General features: G+C 40.7%; 1 long non-coding RNA gene across 3 annotated transcripts in view; it reads right to left on the bottom strand.

The window, feature by feature from the left end:
- LOC309966089 overlaps positions 1–15492 on the bottom strand; it is a 198599-nt gene that overhangs the window by 48674 nt on the left and 134433 nt on the right. For all 3 annotated transcript variants that reach the window (XR_014326429.1, XR_014326430.1, XR_014326431.1), the window contains one exon: positions 8786–12958. This is a non-coding gene — a long non-coding RNA (uncharacterized lncRNA). The remainder of the gene's footprint in view (positions 1–8785; positions 12959–15492) is intronic.

Below are 15492 nucleotides of genomic sequence, written 5' to 3' on the forward strand. Positions count from 1 at the left end.
GGTGCACCACATCCCTTCTGTAATTCACTCTCCTCACCTACACGACAAGCAATATACATCTCCACCAGGAATGCCTAGAGAGGCCTGATGCCGTTTTTTGCTAATATCAACAGCAGCTGAACAGTTTAAATTTCTGTATCTTCCTGTCTATATTAGTCAGAGTTTTCCAGAGAAAGAGAGTCAATAGGATGTGGTGTGGAGGGGGCGGGGGAGAAAGAGACAGAGATCAAGAGATGGAATTTTAAGGAAATGCTTAGGCCAGTTCCACTGGGGTTTGACAAATCCGAAATCTGCAGGGCAGGCTGGTGACCCAGGGAAGAGATGATGCTGTGGTCTCAAGCCGGCAGGCAGTCTGGAGGCAGAATTCCTTCATCCCTGGGGGACAACAATCTTTCCCTCTAAAGGCCATCAATGGATTGAATGAGGCCCACATACCTTATGGAGGATAATTTGCTTTTCTCAACACCCCTGATTTAAATGTTTGCTTTACTCAGCACCCCTGATTTAAATGTTGATCTCAGCTTTACTCAACACCCCTGATTTAAATGATCTCAGCTAAAAATACCTTCAACAGGTATTTTTATTCACCTTCTTGACTGGTGTTTCACCAAATACCTGGGTACTGTGACCTCGCCAAGTTGACACATAAAATTAACCATCACACTATCCTTTCAGAAGAGATGGTGTCCAGATGATTCTTTGCTGCAGGAAAAACCTCTAAGAATGCACAGCAACTTCACTTTCTGAGACCAGATTAGAGGCAAGAAATTCAGATGAGGCACCCATTTCTTTAGAGATGAATTCTAAGGCTGAAGAAAAACCTTGAAAGCAGACATAGAGGATGGTATCTGAATAGTAAGTAGGAAGAGTCAGGAGAATGTACTCCAGTCCACAGAAAGGACAAGCTTTTAGAACAAAGGCTGCAAACTCAGTACCTGTACGGGCCAGACAGATAAGACAAATGAGTGAAACGAACAGGGTGGGGGACATGCAGAATACACAGTGCACACCCCGTGTAAAACTGCTCCCCAGCTTCTGGCCGAGGAAGGCTCCAAGTCCAGCTTTCTTTCTGCAACAGCCCGAGGACACACACAAGCAGGAGCCTGTGGAAGGACAATCGACTTTCCGGCAGGTCAAAGGAGCCCCGTCTCTCTCTTCCACCACTCATTAGCAGCATGACCTAGAATAAGTTCCTTAAAACTCTCCAGGCCTCTGTTTTGTTTGTAGAATGAGGTCACTGCCACTTACACTACAGAATTATTGTGAACACTCAGGGAAAAGTGCCCCAAATGTGACGGTTGATATACATGCTTCCGACTTTGCTTTTATTAACCACCATTTATAAGGCACTTACTATGTGCAAGGCACTACTTTGCAACTCATTTAATCCTCACAACAACCCCACGAGGCAGGTACTCATTCTACAAATGAAGCAGGGAAAGGGTAAATAATTTGACCAAAGACACACAGCAGAGAATACTAGAAGATTGTCAAAAGATATAAAACAACAGGACTATTAGATGCTACAATAGAGTCTATCCCTCCAGCTACCAGAAGATTCTCTGTCTTTTCTTTCAACCTAAAATTTGTCGCAAGTGTAGGTGATGCTTGCTGCCGGTACCCACTGACTCCCACTCACTCCTCCACAGCTTGCACGCCCCGCCCCCACCACTCCATGAGCCTCTCCCTTAAAGGCACTCATGACTCTGGGCTCAGCAATCCAAAGGCCTCTCACAGTACCCCCGTCCTTACCCCAACAGTTCCTCTCCGCAGCACCAACGTCCACTGGCCTTCTAAGGCTCTGAAGTTCCCCGTTTTCCCCTTTGGAAGCTCCTCCGCGGTCTCCTCCCACCCCTTACCCCCACCCCCCACCCCAGAGGTGAGTCCTAGGGCCCGTTCACTCTCTCCTCAAGCTCCTCTCCTCGCTCTGACGCTGTGCACACAGTCCGTGGAAATCACGTTTTCAACTCACACACCTCAGTGCCCAACCTCCATACCTACGCAGCAGGTAGTGACCGACCTACACGCTGACCCTCTCCCCTCCAAGTCCTGCCAGCAACCTGTGCGACTTTAACCTGCACACGAACACCCGTCCAGCATGGGTCTGTTAGCTCCTTAACCTCCTCATATCCACGGCCAGCTCTCCCCTCCTCTGGACCTGTCCACTCCAACGACCTTGCTCTATTACTATCACTTGAACTGCTTCACTTCTGAACTAGTACATGCTGATGTCCCTCTCTCTGACCACGATCCCCTCTCCTTCAGCTCCCTTTACTAATTATTTAGGATACCAGTTGGTTACGTAGGATAACCAAACCTAATAATCCTAAACCCCACATCTGATCCTTCCACCGTGTCCCCTAGGAAAGTACCAGCAACAACCCAGCTGCCCAGTTAAGAAACTTACATGTTAACTTTTATCCTTCTCTCTCCCTCATCCCCCACATCCAACAACCCCGCAAACTCCATATGTCTACCATTCTTAAACATCAACCAGAGTCTCTCTATCCGGATCACCCTCACCTCTCATCTAGAATCCTCTCTCCAATGAACTCGTGACCAGTTTTCCTGCTTCTGGTACTTGCTTCCCTAAAATCTATTCTCCAGCAGACAGAATGGTCCTTCTAAAACATGAGTCTAATCACATCACCCCAGTGCTTAAAACCCATGAATACTTCTCATGTCCTTAACGAGATGATCAGATAGATCGCCTAATACAGCTTCTGGGGCATTTCTTGATCTAGCTGCTGCCCACCCCCCTGGCCTTATCTCCTGTTTTCTCCGTTTCAGCACCACATAATTTCCAGTTCTTCAGATGTATCATGCTTCTCTCTTGCCTCTGGGGTCTTGGTAGATTCTAGTTCCCCTACCCGGAATATGCCTTTTTCTTCCTTTTTACCTTGGCACTCATCATGCGAGTGTCATGTTAAGTACTGTAACTTCCTTCAGAGACTTCCTGGTCCCCAGACTTGGTTAGGTGCCCTGGGTCGGTGTTCCTGTAGCAAATCTGCACTGCCCCCCCTCCACATTACAGTCACCCCACAGTATGGAGTCTCCCTCGCCAGCCTGTTCTGTAGGGTAAGACTATGGCTCTCTCATTCAGCACTGTACTCCCACTGCCATGCAGTGCTCGTCCATAAGGACACTCAACAAGTATGTGTTGAATAAAGGAGCACGCAGCTGATTCTTAAATCCCTGTCTCCGATCCTCTTAACTTTGTCCTTGAGATTCAGCTCCACAACTCCAGTTGCCTGATGGATGTCTTACCAGTATCTAATCTGAACATGTACAGAGTGCATGGGGATCATCTTCTCTCTCACATCTGCTCTCTTCAAAACCTAGTACAGTAGAAAGAGAACAGGTATGGAAATCAGGGATGCCTGGAATATGCTGCTCTATATCCTATTAGCTGGGCAGCTTTAGACAAATCTTTCTCCGAGCCTTAGTCTTCTCATCTCTGAAATGAGGGCAAAAATACCAACCTCATAGGATTAGTCTAAGATTGAATGAGATGATGTATGTGAAATGCCTGGCAAATGACATAGAAATAACAAATGGCACCTGAGTTCAAAAATCTGGAGTAGGGGCTTCCCTGGTGGTCCAGTGGTTAAGGCTCCGCACTCCCAGTGCACGGGGCCTGGGTTTCCTCCCTGGTCAGGGAACTAGATCCCACATGCATGCCACAACTAAAGAACCTGCATGCTACCACGAAGACCTAGTGCAGCTAAAATAAATAAACAATGAATATTTTTTTTAAAAATCTGGAGTAATTCCGCTTCTATCCTCCTCCCCGCCAGGCAACCCCTCTCATCCAGGCCCATTCCAGTCGTGCCCCCTCACTTAGGCCCCCTGCACCTCCCTCCTGGACTATCACAGCAGCTCTGCTGGGCTTCCCTGGCTATGGTTCTCTCACTGTCCAGGCCACCCCACACACTGATTCCAGAAGATCCTATTGTCATTCACCTGACCGAAATTCTTCAACTGTTCCCGTGACTTAGTATCCAGTCTAAATCGTTCAGTCATAAGCCTTCACAGCCCTCCTGGGCCGGCCTCAACTGACCTTTGCTGCCTTCTGTTCCCGTTAGTCACTTATACACACACTGTTGCCCAGCAACAACACATTAGTCACTGCCCACTCTGCGCACCAGTTCTTCCCATCCCTTTCTATATGTCTCTGCTCATGTGTCCTTGGACTCAGACCCTCGCAGTCCTCAAGTCCAACACCAACTTTCTTGGTCCGGCCAAAGCCTCTTCGATCCATGATGCATTTCTTGATGGCCCAGCCTGAGAAAAATCTTTTCTACAAATGTGTAGTGTGTTTGATTTATCTCTTTTCTTTTATACATTTTATCTCTCTTCTCTATGTTTATCTGTGCACTGAACCTTAGCTCCAAGCTCTCCACAGGCAGCATGACGTCCGGGCCCACACTGTCATGCTCAGGAAAGGCACCCAGGAAACAGCAGCTGAATGTGCACACCCACAGGGTCCTGCTGAGGATGTACCAGCACCTGGGGGGCTGCAATTGTCAAGCTTCTGCTCAGCTCCTAGAACAGTGCCTGGCATAGAGCGGCACTCCACAAATAACTGTTAAATGAACTTATCCACAGGGAGATCGCCTATTGGCTGTGGGACAGAAATTCTGTCCCCGCGGAATAAAACACAAAAGAAGACCTGAGGAAGCCTTTTCTCTCCCACCATATACTTAGGATGCAGGCCAGCTTCAAGTTCACTGTCTCCCGAAAGCTAGACAGCTACTCTCAGCAATCAGTATGGCATGTAACGCTTTGGTATATTTAATGTGTCAAAAGTACTCAATTTTAACATGTAAGTAAGAATCATTCCTCAAAAATAGTCTCCTTTGGAGAACACAGAGTTATTCTAACAATGTCCAAAATCTTTTCCAGACCTCACCTTTTATATAGCCATAACTTCTTTGTTTTTTTTTTTTTTTTAAAAAGATGTCTATTACAGAATGAACACCTTTTCTCATAAGGCTTTCAACTAGCTGAGAATTAAAGAATTTCAGAAATAAAAGTCCCATCTCCTTATCCTTAAAGTAGAAGGTGTTTTTCAGGGCTTTCATTTCCAAAATTCTATTATGTAAGCCACTTTATAAATCACGTACACAACAATCCTCATTTTTCCATGAAGTTTTTTTTTTTTTTTTTGCGGTACGCGGGCCCCTCACTGTCGTGGCCTCCCCCGTTGCTGAGCACAGGCTCCGGATGCGCAGGCTCAGCGGCCATGGCTCACGGGCCCAGCCACTCCGCGGCACGTGGGATCTTCCCGGACCGGGGCACGAACCCACGTCCCCTGCGTCGGCAGGCGGACTCTCAACCACTGCGCCACCAGGGAAGCCCTCCATCAAGTTTTAACTGCCCCCCTCCAACCCCACCGGGCTCTGGCAACAACACCATGCACCACGTGTATCTCTGTTACAGTACTTGTCAATCTGTGATGTTACCTCTTTATATGTCATTTATCCCACTCAACTGTCCTCCTGGAGGCAGGCCCCTGACATGCCAGTTTCTGAATCCGCAGTGCTGACTGCTGGAATGTAGTCGGTGGCTCAGTAAAATGTTTACATGAATCAATGACTCAAATCAGTTAATGGATCATAAACCTTTTCATCAGACCTAACTACTGGCTCCTTCCTACCCTCCAAGGCCAGAGAATTCCCATCACTGTGGATAATAAAAAAGGATGGGAGGTTTTTAAGGCAATGGCGAAAAAAAGTTTTGAATGTGTCCTTGGCAAAGATGGCATCGCTGTAGGAGAAGTTTAAATTCTTCCCAGCTAACACAGTACTTTAAGGAGGCAACATCCATTTGCACGTCTATGTGTCTTTTGCTCTGTGAGTTAAAATATTAACTGCATTACTTTAGAGTCACACCTTGTACATGTGCTTCATTTAATTAGTTTATTTAGTTGCCCTGAAATATATACTGATGGGTAAAAACAAATTAGTGTAAATCACAACTTTAAAAAGATAGTGAGGGAAGCAGAAGTGAGGAAGTGAGGAAGTGAGGAAGCATCAATGTCCAAATTACATGAGAAAGCCAAAAAGACCCGCCCGCTCAGCACCGTGTACCCTTCAGTGATTAGGAAATGAGCTACTTTTCAGGTATCATCCAATCCAAACTGTTGTCAGTGTCTCCAGAATCTACAGACTGCTCTTCCCAACATTCAACAACATAAGCACATCTTAGTTTCCAAGAAACCTCATTACAGGTTGATGACAAATTTGAAAAAATACTCTAAATAAAATTACAGACAATGACTCTGACATTTGGGCTTTCCAAACATACTGCTATGGGTTTAAGAAACACATTTCCACGTCACAGAGAGTTCCAAAAATCAGCATATTCTGCGGAGTCCATTATCTACTGCTTGGGGAGGCTTAACAGAGTGTGTTAAGGACCAAATCTTTTTAGATAACTGCTGGCACGTTGCTAGGTTTTGTATATGAAAACTGAAAACAAAAATAACCAAAGAGTTTAGAACTTTTCAGTTATAATAAATTTTCTATCAAAGACAGAAAGTATTATTTCATATTCTCTTTAATATTTTTAAAAGCAGCACATATTTCTTCCATTTAAAGGTGTGGAAACTGAGGCAAGAAGGCTCAATCATTTTGTTAGAATACTCTATGCTTCAAAAGCAGTTAAAGCCATGACCCCAAAATACAACTAAACTCTCCAATAGCCTATTCTCATGAGAAAAGGTTTAAAAGGCTTTTTGCTTAACTGAAGGATAATCAATGCAAGTTATTTCAATGACTGGACCAAAAAAGCTGCAGTAGACCAGCAGACCACTGAGTATCTTGGAGACCTGTTAACCTCTTTGTCCACAATCTCCCTTGAGATTATATATATACAGGTATATATATATATAATAATAATTAACAGGTGTCCTTGGTTTTGATAAGAATAATATTCCTGTACATCCTCACTGGACAGCTACGTGCTGCCATCTTCTACATTATGCCCGGTGGAGTGTAAACAATTTTTCATGAAAAAAACAAAATCAATAAAAGTAGAAACCCCCACTTTTTCTGCCAGTAGTGCCCTCAGCAACAAAAGGGGCAATGACACCAACAAAGGGATTACGATACTCTCAGACAGAATTCAAGCAGAATTCTAAATGGATAAATTCATGTTATAAACTTTTTTTTTTTTTTTGCAAGTGCCTTGCATGCTTATGTTACTATTCATTCTGAGATAGACAGATCATCAATGACCTTCTGGGTCACTGACTAGGGAGAAAGCCGACTATAAAAAAAGAGTGGGAGAAAAATAAGAGGGGGGGTTGCTTCCTTCCACCCCAGACCCCCTACTGCCTTGAATGAAAGAAGACAGATGGCAGCCACCTTCCCCTTTAATTAGGAGGGGCAGCTCAGAGGGGACAGCCCTGCTCACTTGGCACCATCTTTAACAAACCGTTTCGATGGTAATGCTCTGCTCATTCACCCTTGTTTCAAACTGTTCTCAATCTTTGATTTATAAACCAAATCTCTGTAAATTTAATTGTGAAAAACTATAGCTCTGAGCACAACACTGAGAGTACCTTCAGAAAGAAGGTACTTAAAGATGTTTGCTGAATTAATAATTCACAGACATTCATATAGGGAGCCTGGAGTGTTTCAAATGAAATACAGACACCTCAAGTCCTACCATCACCACTTTGAGATAAAATGGGAACTCCCACGGCACAGAAGCCCGAACTTAAATTCACACTGTATTCCACACTAGAGGCAGAAGCTAAGACCCCTGACTTCTGCTTTCCAACGCTACAGTACAGACATGCTGCCCCCTTCTACCTTCAAAGTGTCACTGTTTAAGTTCAGAGAAGTCAAGAAAATTCTCCGGTAAAAGCAGTCCATTTTATAAGGATAATTTTAATTACAAACCACTCTGCATTTCTATTCGTTTTGCATTTTCAAAACCACAGAACTTTGTATTAAAAATTTATCAAGCCATGTAACATCTTTGGAGACAGGATCAGCATAAAAAACAAACAAACAAAAATGTAAGATGGGCCAAGTGTCAGAATCAGGCTGATGTCACAGAATCTTCTGTGTAGGAGATGAAGCCTCTTAATTATTATTTTTTAAAGTTATTAAACATATTTTCTATAAATCTACAAGGCACGAAACTTTCTAACATGAAGGAAAAATTCGGTTAGGACTTTAGACATTTTATCCCATTTTTATATTAATTTATTTTCCCAACATCATTAAATAACTTGTATTCTTCAGGTCCTTTCCATTTCCTGACAGGCTTTAAAATTACAGCCTTTTATCCAACAGCCATTCCCACCTAGTGTCTGCAGTTCCCACGTGCAGACACCCCCGTCCTCATACCTGTCTTGTACACGCACCCTTCCTGCTTCCCAATGGAAATAAGGGCAGTGAACTGGGGCTGTTTTGCTAGATATGCTCCTGGCTGCAGCTCATAAAAAGCCTTGTCTGTGTCACCCACCGTCATTTAATTAATGGCAAAGTTCTTGAACCATTTAAAAAGAGAAAAAAAGAGAACTTTTTGTTTTCTCCCTGATGATAAATTTCAGTCTCTTTTTACCTCTTAACAAGCCAGCCAGCAGCTAGATACAGGAAGAGAGACAGAAAAGATAAAAGAAGCAATCAGCTATTTAACAAACTTCATCTCCTACTTCCCAATGAAAAGGAAAAAAAAAAAACCTTGGCATTTGCCAGATACTGAGTGTTTAATAATGTTAGCAAGAAAAACATGTAGGAGAGACTGACTAAAAACAAACAAAACTTACTTTGTTTTCCAGCACAGTAAGCAGGTCCGGATCGAGATGAGGGTTCCCTTCCTCAAGGCCCCTGCTTTCACTTTATAAGCTGTGTTTACACTTAACATCCAGGTTTGCTGTGGAACTCCAAAATGCCTGCGCGTCTCAGGATGCCCCAAGTTCACAGTTCAACTCAGAAGCTTCACCAAGGACCAGGAATCTCCAGGGCAGACCAAGGCGACCTCTGGGCGCCACGTGGCACCACTGCTGCTATTACCACACGCACGCCTGGGACACCCACTTGTTAGGTCAGGAACCAGGCCACCAGCAGATAACGGCTCAGACGAGCGTTCAGAGACTTGAGCCTCTGGCATTCTCAGGTTCAAGGTTGGAAAATGTATTAAGACGAGAACCATGCAGTCAGCAGCATTCTGCGCCATTAACTTTCTCGCACGTAGATGCCTGTCTAAATAAGTGCGAAAGGTACAAAATTAGAAGGAGTGTTTTACTGGTGATGGTGATTGGCATTTGCCGTGTGCTGGGTCATACCTTGCTCTCTAAAACTGCATTTAAGAATCCTAGATCAGAAGTATTTTCATTTCCTCTGTGGAAACTACAGAGAATCAATTAAAAAAACAAAACAAAACAGGAAAAAAGTATAATTCTGCTTAAAAATGTAACCCTTACTAAATCTCATCTGGTTAATTTTTTTTTAAATCCAAAAAGTAGGAAGAAAAACCCAACATATAAATTTGATGTTTGCTTTGAAAAATTACTTCATCCATGTACTGTCCAGCTCATAAAAACAAACCTTCTTCCAGCAAAACGGGACACTATGACCTTGTTTACTGCAGTGTTTTGAAACTGCTGTCTCGTAACTCCTGACATCACTGGACATGTATTAGCACCTTTACTGCTGTTGGCTGCACATGCTGCTACCCTGACTGTCTTGAACCACCTCTGGTTGAACAAATACTCCACACAACACTAGGGATACTGGCATTAGCATTAAGCCCACAGAACTCACATGATACCTTTTGTAAGTGTCACATCTCTCTGATCACTTTTACAAGAAAACAAAAGCATCCAACATCTGATACTTTTTCAAGTCCCAGCATCCAGACCTGGTACAGACCATTCTTTCTTCTGACCCTCTCCTTGCCCAAGAGAGGGGCTTCTTTCCTCACCGATCGCCATATTGGCAAGAATTTCTGCCACAGAGCTTTACTAACAGAAGATCCTGACCTACTTTCTCCCAATAAAAAAATTCCCACAAACTTTCCTAGAGGCTAATTTATTTTAGCGTATTTTAGAGTTTCAAAGAGCATTGTTGCTGCATTTTCAATTCTGATAAAGTCAGATTTATCCATTTCTTTTTCTTTTGTGGAACATGATTTTGGTATTGTATCTGACAGTTACATTTTTAAAGAAATAATTTTCTCCTGTAAGGCTGACATTTCCCTTCTGTGTTCTTCAATTCTTACTCTGGATCTAGCAGAACTAAAAAAAAAAAAAAAAAAAGAGGATAGTTGCAACACAATTTAATTGTGTAAGTCACAGTAAAATTTGAGCGAACATCTCCCATAATCCATCTCTTTAAATAAAACTAAATTCTGGTCCTACGATGGTAGTGCAATTTTACAGAGAAGTATTTAAAAACCCAAGTTTAAACTATCTGAAATCAACTGCTAACATTCCCGTTCCTTTCCTGAAACAGTTTGCAAAACATCAAGCCCTCAAACTATAGTCACCAAGAAATAAAAAACACCAAATACATACTTGAGCAATTATGGCCCTTGTTTGTCAGAGAAGAATAAAAAGAAAAACGTCCAGGGTTAATAAAATTAATTAACTCTAGCTAAAGAACTACTAAAAAGACCCTCCAAATATCATGCCGTTACTATGACAACTTCAAAATTGCTTTGAGAAAATGTGAGGGATTTTTAGATTCATGATAAACCAAGTGTCATCCAGCCTGCTAGAAATTACTTTCATTTATATCAGGCAGCAGAAAGGTTAAATGGCCATTTACAACTCTGAAATATCAAATCGTTACCTTTTGAGAGATGCTGCACTCTCCATTCAGATCATGAAAAGAATGAGTAAGTGAACAGCTCTCTCAGTAATCGGAACCATTTTGATTTCAGTCCTGCAACTACACCACTCCTACGTTCTATCTACTTGGTACTTTATTTTTATAATGAAAGCAAACTCTGATGCAATCTGAAAGGGAAGGGACAAAAGAAAAAACAAAAACAAAAACAAAAAACCACCCTAACAGTCTCTAGTTTCCAAATACAAATAGGCAAACACACACTCTGATTTTCTAGGCATCAATAATGAAACAGAAAAAGAAAACAGCATTTTTCCCTTAAAATTCCTGCTCTTAGGTATTTAGACTGATTTACATTTTACATAATCTTGATGGCTCAATCAGGAAGTGAAATTTTTAAGTGCGTGTGTTATGGACGGGAGGAATCACATGACCCATAGAGCAAAGAAAATTATGCAGCAGACTAGCATGCTAAGAAAAATAAACTTAACAGGAGTTTAAAAATACTGTCTTTGGGATTCACTGAGCCATGAATATATTACGGCTTTTAAGAAATAAAAATTCATTTGGAAGCCTTGAAAATAAACCCTCAGGACGTTTTAAAAAATATTACGAGATCAAAGCAATGCACTATGAAAAACAAAAGTTTAATCAATAAAGAAACTGTTTCTATGAAGATCATAACCATTCAAGGTTTATTTTAAAGATGATTTTTCATGTTATTTGAAGATCAGGCAAGACATAATTGTAATGAAACGAAACATAGTTGCAGCTATGTATAGATATTTGTGCTTTATTTAATATATAGTGCTGTGTGCTCCTGGAGCACAAAGAAAAAACTGTTTGGGTTTATCCAGACTTCACACAAGTTTTATAGATTTCAAGTGGTTACTGTATTTTATTACAGCAAACACATTCTCAAGAGGAAAACATCAACACCATAGAAATTTTCATCTGAGGTTATTTCACTCTGGAAACCAAAAAGTGGGAGATAAACATTAAAACACCTTAAAAAGTGTAATGGATTGACTGATACATGACTTCATCATATAAAAACTACTTGACCATAGTCTCTGTGCTGGTTGTCTAAAACAGAGTATGTTAACATAAACATATTTGAAATTCAAAAGGTTTGGCCTGTGACTGTTTTGTTTTTCAATGCAATTTCTGTTATTAATTTGTTAATAAATAATAATTTATTAATACCAATAAAAACAATTAACATGGTTGACAGCAGGTATTTGTACCTCATAACTATTACTTTTATCACCTAATGCTTCACATTTTTCAAAATGCTTTTCATATCTTTATTTCAGCTTTTTAAAAAAATTCATACCCCAGGCAAGTGGCAGGGCAAGGTCGGTGACAAACATCAGTTCTGAGTGTTTCCTGATTACTAGGCTCATCTTTTTAAATTCTTAAACACAAGAGGTAGCTGGAGAAGAAATTATTAGGGAAGACAGAAGACTCTCAGAAGGGAAGCTTGAAATAGACTAGGAACGATCCGGAATGGTAAGAAGCAGAAACGCCCCAAGGTGGAGTATTACGTGATACTGTGATATTCTTCCTAAACTTGGTATCATACTGGCTGACTGGATTAATAAGGAAAGATGAACTAGTTACCAAGAAATGTTCCCCCAAAAAGTCATAGCACAACCTAGCTCTGCCACTTGCCTAGACCATAACTTATTGAGACTAAATCTCAGACTTATTCTATAAATCAGGAAATTAGAGAAATTAAGAGACTTTCCGATGTTATACAGGTAGTTGACTGACAGCTGAAACTGGACCCAAGCTCTCTGACTTTCCTAGGCTAGGACTCTTTTTTCACCACGTGCCACCTTACAGCTATAACCTGAGGTTCAAGTAAGCCTCCAATGAGCGGAGCCCTGGTAGCTTATCTTAGTCCAGGGAAACTGAAATGGGGTCAAGACTTCGAGAGGCTCACTCTGGGCTACTTAGTCCCTAGCTCATGGGCCCCCATCCCTTATTACCGCTGCCGTCTCTGTCCCCCACCAACCTGTGCGGAGCATCATACTTCCCGAGCCGGAAAGAGACATGGCAAGTTCTGAGCTGAGAAGTGAAGCTACTGATCCTGTCCACAGGTATATCGCAGCCTCCTCATTTTTCTCAGTGGGAAAATCAAGGCACTAAAATAAGAAAAAGCACTTGTTTTGGTTCACATCACAATTTTACTGGGATTTTGGACAAACATGAGAACAAGATAATATTCTTGAAAATATAAAATTAGCTCCCACTTTATAACCTTCATCAGAATTAATTTTGTGGAGATTAAAGAGTTAAATGTAAAAGCAGAGAAAAAGAACAATTAGAAGAATGTATTTCTGAATTTGAGATAGGAAAAAAAGTCTTAGCTTTACAAAAGCAATGGAGAAAAAGCAACAAAAGGCAAGGTAATCAACTCAATCTGACAACATTAAAATATGAAAATCTGTAGCTTCAAAACCAGCAGACAAAACTGCAAGGTAAACAAAAAATAAAATACTTGCAAGAGGATAATATATTTTATATTATTATAAAGGTAAAAGGTAAAAGATATTAACAATTCACCCCAAAATATAAAATGTCAACACGAAAAAGTATGGAATTTCACTAGCAAACACCAAGATTTTTTTCATCAATCAGATTCACAAAAATGCACAACAAAAAGAGCAAAGCAGGTGAGGTGAGGTGAGACGATCATTTCAGGAAATCAGCAATATCTTTTTACAAACCCTCAAACTGTTTTGACTGATTAACATGTCTATAAATATCTCCTGAAGAAACAATCACAGATACACAGGAAGATAACTATACAAGGACACACATACAATAACTTACAATAACATAAAACGGGAAACAACATAAACATCAAAAATTGGAGGAAAGCATGTGACTAAATAAATCAGCAAATTCATATGTTTAAATCATGGTTTTTGGAGAATACTTAACGACATTGGAAATCACAAAATATAATGTTAGGTAAACATGCTGGATATAAAATTGTACATAAATATGATATCAGTGGAGAGAGGGACAGACAAACGGTGGGGGGCGCGGGGGTGTAGAGAAGCTAATCTCAAAGAGAGACTGGAAAAGGATACATTTAAAAAGCTTGAGAGGGGGTGGGCAGAGAACTTAGATTTTCATTACTTCTTTGTAAAACTGAGATATCTGACATTTCGTATGAGAAACATTATTTTTATAATTAGAAAAATGTTATTTAACCTAATGAACACCCTGTAAATATCTCTGTCATATAAAATAATTAAACTATTTACAAAGACCTAACAAGAGAATGCTTACACTTTAAGTGCAAAAAAGAAGTACAAGACAATATGACCTTAAATAGATAAAAATTCACATTAAAAAGACCAGAAGAATATGCATCAAGATGTTAACAGTGGCTGCTTTTTGACAGTGCTATTGTGTGTAACAGTTTTTCTATACAGGTTTTCTATGATTGTCATATATATTGTTTTCAGGAGGAAAAATAGATAGATATCAATATCACAACTATAGGACTGATACATCAAGAAGATGCTACTATTAACAGTTAAATTTCAAAATATAGAAGGTCAATAGCCACAAAAATCTGCCCTGTCACTAAGGTGTCTTTTTAAAAAAATTTAGGAACCACTGGTATGTCTTCAGAAAATAGCAGGAATTGGTGGGTGTCCAGGAGGTGGGAACGAATAATATTTCTTAGTTGCCAAACTGTTTTCTCCACATAGCAGCAGCTCTGTGAGGGCCACACTGAAGCATGAGAATCTCGACGGTAGGACGTTCGTTATTAGCAAAATGGCAGAGCAGATTGATGGGCGAGGGGTGGTAAATGGCCAAAAGAGGAAGGCAAGAGTTCGTGAAAACAACAGAAGCATCAAGAAAGAAGCTTCAAGAAATCATTAGATCCAAAATAATTAAAAGACGGGACTCAAAGAATTATTTGTATACCTATGTTCATAGCAGCATTATTCACAATAGCCAGAAGGTGGAAGCAACCCAAACATCCAATGAATGGATAAACAAAAATGCGGTCTATACGAGCAACAGAATGTTACTCAGCCTTAAAAAGGAAGGAAATTCTGATACATGGTACAACATGGTTGAACCTTGAGGATATCATGCTAAGTGAAATAAGCCAGTCCAAAAAAGACAAATACTGTCTGAGTCGACTTATATGAGGTTCCTGGAGTAGTCTAATTCACAGAGACAGAAAGAACTATGCTTGCCAGGGGCTGAGGAGAAGGGAGAATGGTGAGTTGGTGTTTCATGGGAATGTAGTTTCAGTTTTGCAAGACGAGAGGGTTCTGGAGATAGAGGATGGTGATGGCTGTTCAATAATGTGAATGTACTTAATGCCATTACACTTAAAAATGGTTAAGATCGTAAATTTTACATTGTATGTATTCTACCACAATTTAATAATATATGTGTGTGTGTGTGTGTGTGTGTGTGTGTGTGTGTGTGTACACATACCATTAAAGGAAAAAAGAAAGAGAGAAAAGAATAAAGAAAGAAAGAAGTCATTAGCGTTAGTAGTTCTGAAGAAGGCTTTTGACTTGGCAGGAAACACAGTTTAAAGGATGTCAAGGGTGCAGGCGTCAAAATAAAATAGACCTTATTTCTGATACATCTTTAAATACAATTACAGAAGTCAGCTCAGAAACAGAGACGATCAGAA

This window comes from Leucopleurus acutus, assembly GCF_964270905.1.
Source record: "Leucopleurus acutus genome assembly, chromosome: 9".
NCBI classification, from domain to species: domain Eukaryota; kingdom Metazoa; phylum Chordata; class Mammalia; order Artiodactyla; family Delphinidae; genus Leucopleurus; species Leucopleurus acutus.